A 12,022-nucleotide genomic window follows, 5' to 3' on the forward strand; every position below is an offset into this window, starting at 1 on the left:
TGACCTTATTTTTCAAAGTGTTTTTTTTTAAGATTTTATTTACTTATTTGACAGAGAGAGATCACAAGTAGGCAGAGAGGCAGGCACAGAGAGAGGGGGAAGCCGGCTCCCTGCTGAGCAGAGAGGATGCGGGGCTCGATCTCAGGACCCTGAGATCATGACCTGAGCCGAAGGCAAAAGCCTAATCCACTGAGCCACCAGGTACCCTTAAAATGTTTTTAATGTTAGGATGACTACTGTTGTTCTTCCTGAGATCAAAAAAAGTCAGACACAGTGATTTATATTTTCACAGTGAGGTAACTCTAACTAATCCAGGTAAAGGAGGGTGTGGAGCATGTATTTGGGCTTCTGATGGCCCAGGTTGCATACAGGCATGGGAAACTAGCCTGTGCTGGTGACCAGGGAGCACTTGTGGCCAGTTACCAAACTCAGTGTCCTACATCAGTCTCAGAGTGACTCTGCCTTTCCTCATCCAAGTTATAAAACAGGAGGGTGAGCCAAGATGCGAAGCCGGCGGTGCTAGCCGTCAGACTAAACTGATGAATGACTTTATAAAATTGTAAAATTCAAAATGGTGGCAAGAACAGGTCTGGAGGAATTTCCTGAGCCAGAGTCAGGAGCAGACGGAGCTTGTGGATGGACTCTTCTCAGCCTTCAATGCTGTATTTGTTCGTGTGAGGTGATCTTGTGCTAGGGACCAACATACACGGTGGACTGGGAATGAAATGGACAGAACATGGTCAGAAACGGACACGAAGAGAATCCAGTGGCGTCTCTAAAACATGGCATGACAAAGGTTCAGCAGAAGCCACGGAGGACTGGGTTCAGTGTGTAGTCAGCAGGTTTTCAGTTTCACTTGGAGAGTTTGGGGAGCAAACCATATATGTGTTCTTGAAACCCACAAGAAGATGAACTCAACGATTGGGCAGGGTATTTTTTGATCTGACAAGAGATATGACAAGAGAACATGTGTGACAGATCATCACTGACGGGCTGAAGACCGTGAAGGCCCTCGTGAAGATGCTGAGGCCCATGTCGCGTACTAGTCATGGAGGACACCCATGACTATTAAACAGCAGGGAGCAGGCTTTCAACAGATATTTTTCTGGTTCCCTGATCACCAGAATAGGTTATGACCTAACAAGAGCATAAAGGAATTTACTGGAAAGCTAGCTCAAAGTAGCAGCAACCACCACAAAAATGCTGAGCCTATAAGCCATGGACAGGCCAGAAAACAAAATAGCTCTGGGAATCCAGGGAGGAGCACATAATCAATGTCCCCATCAGGCAGAACAGTAGGGTCAATTGGTGACACGCTGTTTTAGTCGATAATGGCTCTTCATTCTGGAATTCAACGTCAGGGGAGAAGGGCTGATCGTCTGAGCTGGGGCCAGCTCCCTTCCAGGTAGAGGAGGGATCTCGGCAGTGGCTACTCTAGCAGGGTCGTGTGGCACCGAGTAGGGATGTTTCCCAAAAGGCAAACTAAATAACTATAATAAAAAGAATGAGAACTGTATATGCCAGCAAATAAAATGAAATGACAACCATTAAAATATCATTATTCCTAACGACTGGCACGGTCTTTCTCTAAAGCTTGGAAAGTATCAGAGTCCCCATCAAAAACAAAACAAAAAGCAATCACCATTACTTTGCTAATTCTTAACATTATTTTGTCAGTCTGGACATCCACACGCAGATGATCCATCATAGTGCACGGCAACACAAGGGCAAGAAGGTCCTAGAAACAAGCAGAGAAAAGCAATTCAAGAGAACTTTTTTAAGGATCTCTGTACCACTGACTTCGGGCACCTGGACAGAGTCAGGACAAATGTTCAGGGAATAGTATTTTGCAGCAAGTGTTGTTTTATCAAAAGTAATGAAAGATTTCCTGATCCAACTCACGTGTGTAGGAGCTTGGAGATTGTTCCTCACGTCCTTGCAACAAGAAAAAGCTGGTCAAACTAAGACTCAGTGTCTCTTCCGACCCATCAGAGAACTGAGGTGACAAAGGACAGTGTCACCCTGAATTCTGAAGAGACTGGAAAGCCCAGGATCTGCTTTTATGGGACAGAAGGTACAGGACCCTCAACTCCTGGGATGTTCACATGCAATACTGCATTCTCACCCGTGGAAATGCAGGTGATGCCAGGCCTATGTGACTTTCTAGAACTGTGTGATGCACAGCTCCCAGCTGGGCTTTGCTCCCATGGAGTGCCAGTCTGTGAGGAGCCATCTTGACACTCAGCAAGTACGCTGTGGACCCCAGATGTGGATTTCTGGACCTCTTTCATTCTGCAGAGCTCCATGCATCCCCCTCACTCCAGAACGCTACACTGGACCCTCACTTTAGTAAGCTTGGCTTTGTTCTGTTTGCACCGGCCTCTCCCTTGCAGTCAGAACGTGCCACCAGCAGGGTGACCCAGGGCTTTTATCTTTTGTGTCTCCTCTTTCAGGGGCCACAGAGCTGAGGTGTCTGCTGGCCGTTGTTATAAAGGTGATGTGTCCCCTGCATCACTCACTTTTCTAGTTGTTTATTGTGGTCCCTTTGCTCCAGTTAGTTGCAAAGGAAGTCTTCCTCTCGAGCATATTCTTTTAGGTAAGAATCTTTTAAGTATCAAGGTTTAGGGGTATTTTTACATTAATCAGTGGATCTTTGAGTCTTCCTCCTCCCTCAGGTTTATTGAGATACTATGGACCTAGGACATTGTGTACATTTAAGGTACATAGTGCAGTGACTTGATATACAACCTCTCTGCTCACCTGTTCACCTTCCCTTTCCTCCAACCCCCCACAGCCACAGATCTTTGTCCTTTCCCCATAGTTTTGCCTTTTCCAGAATGTCATAGTGCTGGAATCATAATGTGCACAGACTTTTCAGTTGGCTTCTTTCCCTTGCCAATATTCATTCAAACCTCCCCCACGTCTTCTCATGGCTTGAGAGCTCATTTCTTTTAGTGATGGGTAATGCCCCGTTCTCTGGATGGGCCACGGCTGACTGACCCCTTCATCTACGGAAGAGCATCTCAGCTATTGACAGGTTTTGGCAATTGTGACTAAAGCTGCTATCAAACTCCTTGTGAACATAAGTTCTTCATTCATTTGGGGAAGTACTAAGGAGCATGACTGTTGGATGGTACGGTCAGAATATGTTTGGTTTTGTTTCTGACCTTTGTAGAGTCTTCTCTTTTTTTAGGCTCTTGGGGAACCATGAAATGGTTTTCTGGTATTTGATAGGGGAAGATTCTCAAAGGCAGACACCCCTTGCAAGTTCTATCCCCTCTATGAACTTGCAAGTGAGCCCAGAAGAGACAATATATACTCTTTTCCAGGAATTAACCCGACTTTTTGCCTTTCGATCTGGTGTCCCACCCAGCTGACTGCCTGTCTCAGCTGTCTTCTGTTTTGGACAGTGGGTCGTACGACCAGCGCAAATCTTGTGCAAATCTGCAGACAGCCCTGTTCTTGAGTAAGAGAGCATGGGCTCTGTGTCAGACACCCTGGGTTTCTCGTACATCTCAGCCACCTCGGGTCTCTATGACTTAGTGTAAATTACTCGTCATTAGCAATTAGTTTCTTCTCATGTAATATGGGGACACAAGTAACACTGGTCTCAAAGCAAGGCCATCAGGACACAATGACCGCACACAGGTGAGGTGCTGACCTCATGGGCAGCGCATCAGAGGCACCGAGCAGGATGGCGGGAGAGCCTGAGTCTCATTACGGTATGGTTGTAATGTTTTTTCTTTCTTAAAAAAAAATTATTTATTTATTTGAGGAAGAGTGAAAGCGGGAGAGATCACAGAGGAAGAGGGAGAACAGACTCCCCGCCAAGCAGAGAGCCCGATGCGGGGCTCAATCCCAGGACCCTGGGACCATGACCTGAGCTGAAGGCAGAGGCTTAACCGACTGAGCCACCCAGGCGCCCCTATTTTGTCTTCTTCAATGGCATCTCAGTATTGCTTGAAATTAAACAAGTATGATGCTTTCACTAAGCATGAAAAAATCTTTTCAAATCATTGCTTTTCTTTACACTGTACCTGTATAAACCACTGTTTGTCAGTCTTATTCGCATAAAATAAAGACAATTTTTTAACAAGTAGTCTTGCTGTGTGGGAAGGTAAGGCAACATTTGCCTCTGAGTCTGACCAAAACTGCAGACCAATCAAAGCAGACATCCAAAGTGACATGTTTTCTTTTTGAGTCATTGTCAGTGCTCAACGGTTTATCAGTACTTCTGTAGGACCAGGTTCTTAGGTCGGGTAATGTTGTGACCATAGACTGAGACCAGAAATAGAATAAAAATAAGAAATTTTACTTGAATATTGTTAAAATAACTGGTGAGCCAACTTTGTGCCAGTTTCCATTATGATTTTTCATTCAATGCAGCATCTCTAGGCTTGTGCTCCTGAGATGTAATGTAAAATGGTAGATTGCATGTGACGTGGGGTGGGGCGTGTATTTGTTTACGCTGCAAAGAGCAACGCATAGCGCTTTTGTTGCTCTTGGTAAAGCAGACCAGGGAGGGAAGGAGGAAGGCGAAAGCCGGCCACGGTGAGGTCTCTGTGTCCTGTCTCAGCAAGCTTGCCTGCTGTCCTCTGTCCCTCCTGTGACCCCACTAACCAGACGCAGGAGGGACACTTCTGTTTCCCTTCTAAAATCCCCTGCGGCGTATAAAGAACACAGCTACTCAAGCCCTGGGTTCCTTTAGACGAGTCAGGACAGAATGGGTTTTCCAGAGTTCCGTCAGTTTGAGAATTACATGTGTCAGCTGTGATGACCTCACCAGCTGGCCTCGAACGCTGCCATGCTTCCTTTGGGAAAGATTTAAACCCTTTGAAATCAGAGGTCAGTTAAAACACGGACTGTTGATATGATTTTATTACTATCAAGATGATCAGGTTTTATTTGTAGCTATGTCACCGTTTGTAGAAGACGGTGGTGTACAGTTACTGCCCACATGGAGATCGGGGCTGCCCTACCCGGTACATACTACATCATGTGCTGTAGATACACATCACAATAAGTCTGTTCTCGACTTAAAATGGAATCCACTGAAGCGTAATGTGATTTTTTTATGTCTGTGAATTTAAAATTTTTAGCATTTTTGCTTAAACATTTGCAAAGTCCATGTTATAGAGAAAGTTGATAAAAGGGCTCCGAGCTCAGATCATGTCCAGTGTAACAGCTCATTTAGTCCATTGATTTCACATTCAGTTGTAAATCTCAAAAAAGTGAACAGAATTTAACCTAGTGTTAATAAATTTTTGTTTTTAAACTACTCATAATATGCCATTCCTTTATTCATTTTTTAAAAGATTTTATTTATTTATTTGACAGACAGAGATCACAAGCAGGCAGAGAGGCAGGCAGAGAGAGGGGGGGAAGCAGGCTCCTTGCTGAGCAGAGAGCCATGTGGGGCTCAATCTTAGGACCCTGAGATCATGACCTCATACATCCCTCATGACCAGTTAACATCCCTAGATAGGCTCCCAGCTCCAGACGCCTGCTTGAAGTCACCCCTGGGTGCTGGGCCTCCCTAGCAGTCAGGTGGCTCTTCTCTCGGCCCTCATATTCCTGCTCTGCATTGCATAGCCTCAATATTTAACATATTTCCCATGCTCCTAACCTCTGAGAGCTTCCTACCCAAACTAGGTGGCTGTGTATCTGCTAAAAAACACTTGCATGTATAATTAAGGTCATAACTACAAAACATTTTTAGTTCCAGAAGGCTTCACCACTAAATTTTCAAAACATTTTAAGAAAGAAACATTAACAATCTTAAACAAATTTTCCAGAAAATACAAAGGGAGAAAATTTTTCTGACTCATTATAGATAATCAGAATAATTTTGAAATCCAGATTTGACAAAACCATTATAAGGAGGGAAAATTGCAAACTAATCCCCCTGATAAACACAGATTTGATGATCCCAAAGAAAACATCAACAAACCCACTCAATCAATATAGGAAAATAGTCATACATGATGACAAGTTGATTTTATTCCAAGAATGCAAGGTCACCTTTCCATTCGAAAATCAATCCGTGTAAAAAGGGTGCAGCCACTTTGGAAAACAGTCTGGTAGTTTCTTTCAGAGTTGTATATTCTCTGACCATATGATACAGCACCAGTTCCTTGGTATTTCCCCAAAGGAGCTGAAGACTGTGTCGCAAGATGTTCACAGACACTTTAAAAGGACGAGGAGGAAACTTCAATGTACAGCGTTCAGTGAGAGAGGCCAGTCTGGAAAAGCCACGCACCGTGATTCCAACTCTATGGCATCCTGGAAGGGGCCAGGTCTAGGGAGACAGTGAGAAGTGGTTGGCAGCGGTCGAGGCTGGAAGATGAGTGGGTGGAGCACGGGGGACGTTTAGGACAATGAGAGGGCTCTGCGGGACCCTGTAGTGGTGGACTCATGTCCTTCTACACTCGTCTAGACGCCCAGAGATGACAGCACCAAGACTGAGCCCCAAGGTAAACCTCAGATGCTGCGTCCTGGATGGTGTCTCCGTGGGGGGTCGTCAGCTTCACCAGGTGTCATCCGGGGGGTGCTGCGGGGGGAGGGGGCTGTTTGTGGGGCAGGAGGGGGGTACGCACTGTACTTTCAGCTCGGTCGCTGTAAATCTCAATCTGCTCTAGAAAACTTGAAACCCTTAAAAAAAACGGTCGATGTAATATTGTACATTAAGATAGCAGAAGGTGAAAAATGACATGATTCTCTAGATGGATGTAGAAAGGCATTTGGTAGTATTCAATGTGGTGAAAAAAGAAGCAGCAAACCAGGCATGGAAGGGAATAGCCTTAACGTGAGAAGCACTACAAGTCACCGCATACGTAGCGGTGTATCAGTGACGCCGTCCCCTGGGATCAGGACTGTGAGATGGATGTTTGTTATCGCCACTTCTCCTGACCATTACGTTGGAAGGTCTAAGCTGTTAAAAGAAGCAAAATGGAGACATAAAATTCTAAGACAGAAAGGAAAAAAAAAAGATGCTTCCATTTGCAAATACGTGAATTTGTGTGAAGTTCTGAAGAGTCTACAATGAAACTGCTGCTTGTTAATGCATCACTTCAAAAACTGACTACACAAAAGATTGATGCACAACAGCCTTTTCAACATAACAGTAACAGAAACCATGAGAATGAAAATATACTTATATTTTTAAAAATATTTCTTAGAAAGACCTCTTCATTTTAATAAAGTATAATTTATTACAGGACTCAACGATGGTGTGATATTGTGAAAATTACTAGTATCACATATTGTCATAGGGAGGTTAGAGAAGGATCAGTGCCTAGATTTTTTTTTAAAGATTTTATTTATTTATTTGAAAGAGAGAGAGAGAGATCACAAGTAGGCAGAGAGGCAGGCGGCGGGGTTGGGGGTGGGGGGAAGCAGGCTCTCTGTTGAGCAGAGAGCCCGATGCAGGGCTCCATTCCAGGACCCTGAGACCATGACCCCAGCCAAAACAGAGGCTTAACCCACTGAGCCACCCAACTCAATAGATTTTTATGCCTTTTTGTGACTAAGCTTAATGCCGGTTCATTATGACGGACAAAGAAATACACCCCTAGACAAAGCAGGAATGAAAAGCTCCACAATGAGTGGAATAGAAATTGTCTTAAACTAACAGCCAGACTCATACTTGAGCGGTGTCAGACAACAGTTCCCTTGCTCTGCTGGATGCTAGTCTTACACATTGTTTCCTCACACAAAGGAGGTTGCAGGGTCAATGATTTGAGGAAAGGCAGACTTTTCTTGGTGATACACAACGTATCGTATTTAAGACTTCAGGAAGTCCATCACTAAATACAGCAGACTACCCTGTTTAAATCAGCATTTTTCAAACGAATGGACCAGAGGATCCATTTTCTTCAACCACTTACAAGTGCGCCATTAACCATATTCTTCAGAACATGCTTTGGGAGATACTGTGCCAGGCACATACTCCTCGGTACATCAATGAGGAACGAAATTCTGTCATATTTTAATTAAATAAATAAATATTTAAAATAAAAATAAAGTTATTTTTTAACATTTTAAGGGAAAGCTAAAAAATTTTAAATGAAAATGGAATAAATCTAACAAAATATGTAAGTGTTCCCTACATGGTAAGCTCTAAATCATGGTAAGAAAATCTGTAAGACTTAATTGAACAAAGTGAGAGAGAATGTCGTATTAATGGACGGAAAGGTTAGATCTGATCTAATCTCCAATGTATTCACTGATTCACTGTGGTACATTAATGATCACAGCAGGATGTTTTTTCCAGGGATTGACAACATGATTTTAAAATTCATATGAAAATTATTCGGGGTAAGAATAGCCCAAGTGATCTATAAGAAAAACATGTTGGATTGATAGCACTGGATAGCCAGATTCATAACCTGAAGACATTAAGGGGTGACTTGGTAAAGGACAGGCAGGTAGACCCGGGATTCCCAAGGTGAGCCCATGGAGGGAGGTAGCACCCCACCTGGCTCCTCCACACCCCTGGGTTGAAAGTGGTTGTAACAAGCCCTCAAAGAGTTTCTGAAGTTTGAAACTCCCTGACATAGAACAATGGAAACCCAATGACGGAGCATGCACATGTATGGACACTGGTTTATCACACGGCGGTCCATCAAAACAGTGGGGGAAGACGGTGTATCCGTAAGCACTGCTGGTGTCTTCGCAAACTCTAAAACAACTACAAAATGACCTATCTCGCACCACATAGAAATTACATCCAACTAGTTTCTAGACCTAAATGTGAAGACAAAACAAGAAAGGTCTAGATGTTTTTTTAGGATTTTATTTATTTATCAGAGAGAGAGTCCAAGTGAGAGAGAAAGAGCCTGAGCAGGGGGAGAGGCAGGTTCCCCACTGGACAAGGAGCCTGATGTGGGATTTGATCCCAGGACCCTGGGGTCATGACCTGACCTGAAAGCAGACATTCAACAGACTGAGCCATACAGGCACCCCAGGTCTAGATTTATTCATAGTAAAAGATCCTCATTACCTGAGATACAGAGATATTTCAAAAGAAAGTATCAGTAAATTTGGTTTTGTTGACTTCATTGATCAAGACAACATGCCGAGGACAGTGACACACCAAAGGCCAGACCCCGAGTTAGGCTGGATTTTATACGCGCGTGTACGGATTAGACCATGAGCCCTTCGTTCTCTTGGATCAATGACGATGAGGAACAAATATAAGTGACCAATGTATGCAAAGATGTTCAACCCAGTTAGTTACCAGACATGAGCATTGAAAGCCGGTACGGTATCCTGCCACACAGGTGCACATGTGTGGACACACACACCACACACACACAGAGTCACGGCCACGCAAGGAGTAGCTACAACTCGAAGGACTGGCCATTTCCAGTGTTGCTGAGAGTATGTGGCAATTCACCTGTCCTGTGCTGTCCCTGGGGGAGGGAAGAGGGACAGTCCTGGGGACCCCTTACCAGAACCCCCTGTCACTCATTCCTCAACACTTCTGCTCAGAAGGGCACATATAACACAGACATGCACCAACGCCCACAAAAAGGCATTCCATGCCGTGTTCATAGCAGCATTACCTGTGAGAAGCAGAGCCTGGAAACACCCAAACTCTTCATGTGTGGTGGGACGGACATGTAGATGATGACTCCTTCCCGAGTGCCCCCCAGGGGTCTACAGGGGGGTTCCACGTCAGACGTGGACCTGTCTCCCAAGCCAACGTCGACTGAAAGAAGCTAGAGAGAAAACACTGTGTGCCACGCAACAAGGTTATGTGAAATTCAATGAGAGACAAAATCATGGCATAGCACAGGTCAGGACACCGATTATCCTGAGAAAGTGGGTGAGTTCTGTGTCGAGGAGGACCAAAATGTAGGGTTTGATGAAAAATGTTTTGTTCCTTCTGTTGGCGTAGGTGTTTGCAATTTCTCGTGACCCATCCCAGCACATATGGGTTGTGTATTTCCCGTAGATGTGTCCTACTTCACTGAGGTTTACTAGAGAACGAGTCACGCCAACAAACGCCTTACCTAATAATCTGCTTTTTATGGGACCACACACACACACACACACACACACACACACAGATTTGGTGTGCATGTGTGCGTGTGTGTGCATGTGTTAGTGTGTGTGCATGTGTGAGTGTGTGTGAGTGTGTGTGCACATGCACATGTGTGTGTGTGTGTTCCACTTTCTTTAACTCAGCTGACTTTAGGGTCCATCCTAGCCCAGGGTTCCATCTTTATTTCCTCTCAAGCATCACTGCTTTGGCCCTGAAACTCCGTACCAAACCCTTCCAGCTCATCAAGTTTCCCGGCCTTCTCCTCCTGCTCATCTGAGAAAAGATCGACCGGATGACCGCAACCTACACTGAAGGAATCCGACCACAGCCACGGACAGAATAGGTTTGCTCCCCGTTTACGTCAAGGCGGCCTCTCATCCAGGCAGGCGAAGCTCCCTGTAGGTGCGGAACTGTCAGCTTTCTCCGCAGCATCAAACCTCTCCTCCTGCAGACAGAATCTGGGCCATCCACACTTTCTCCCTCGGGTCCCGTTAAAGTCTCTCCTCCAGGGGAGGCCAGCCGCCGCCGAGGGATGAAACGCAAAATACCTTTTCAAAAAATGAAATGTTTTTTGTTGGTGGTGGTTATTGAATGATTGATTGATTTGCAAAACATATTTTGGAACAAATTTAGAAACACTAGGAATATACTATACTTTTAAAAGATCCCTGATTAGTAAATGATACGATGAATTCAGCTTGAGGTTTGGTTCGAAGAAGAAGGGATAGTTTGGATGAGGAGAAGGGCCGCATCATGCAAGGCTTCGAGGCCTCAGTTCAATCACACACAAACATTCAGCTTCTGTGACTCATATCAAGTCTGTGAATTTAAGGTTGTATGTTTCACTGTATATCTTACACTATCACCCATCACTTGAATTCTGAATTATGACCACTTTTCAATTTATGAGTAGTTTTTGCAAACATTAATGCTCCAATGAATATTCATGACATGGTTTCCTCACTTCAATCTGTGTAAATCATGAATTTTCATTTTGAGAGCGAAATGTTTTCTGTCTTATGAAAACAAACTTACTTTTCATTAACCATTCAAGAAGATCTCAAAGGACTGGGCTTCTTTTTTTTTTTTTTTTTTGCATAATTGAAGATAGAATGTAAAATTTAGTTAATCATTTCTTCTTCAGCAACTTTCTAAATTATGTCATTGAGGCTCGATGTGGGATGAGATTAAATCACTAGGTGTCTGGAGATCTATGTGGTTGTGTCCCAGATAGATGAACTTCTTGTGGCCATTGTAAATTTAAGCAGAGTCATGTTGTAGATTAATTTCCAATTTCTGACTGCCAGTGATGGTTCCAGATATAATAGAACTCCTCCTGCTTCGTCAGCAGAGACGGAAGACCAACACCCAGCCTCTGGCTTCATGAGCCGTGCGCTTCTGGCTGGGCAGAGCGTTTCCTCTGTGAACTAGGTTGCTGTGCATGTGGGCACTTTTTGTAGCTCGACATCTGTTTTAGATACGGAGCCCCGACAAAGGAGTCTTCAGCCTTTCTATTGTTTTTATGTTTCACAATCAAAGCGTTCACTCTTCATTCGAAACTTAGATTTATGTTGTCTTTTCTTGTCTCTCAGCCTTCATGTGATGCAGCATTTGGTTTTTGAAACGTCCTGTTTCTAAATGGATGGTTGCTTCTTTTTGATATTTTCTAATAATATCATCGTCTGGAAAACACCCTGTATCTCCTTCACTCACAGAATAAATGTTTCTGTACCGTGTATGTTGAACGAGTTCTGGAAGGGTCAAGAGTGCAGGAGTTTCTGGGTCTCCACAGAGCTGGGGTGTTCCCAGCTCCCAGAGATGTCCCTCCAAGAGACATCGGCACCCCCACGTTCAGGGCAGCATGGTTCACAGCAGTCATGACTTGGAAGCACCCCACATGTCCACTGACAGATGAACAGATAAAAAAAATAGGGTCTATGTCCATATACACAGTGCAATGTTACTCAACCATAA

The sequence above is a fragment of the Mustela nivalis genome (assembly GCF_964662115.1).
Source record: "Mustela nivalis genome assembly, chromosome: 20".
In the NCBI taxonomy this organism is placed as follows: Eukaryota; Metazoa; Chordata; class Mammalia; order Carnivora; family Mustelidae; genus Mustela; species Mustela nivalis.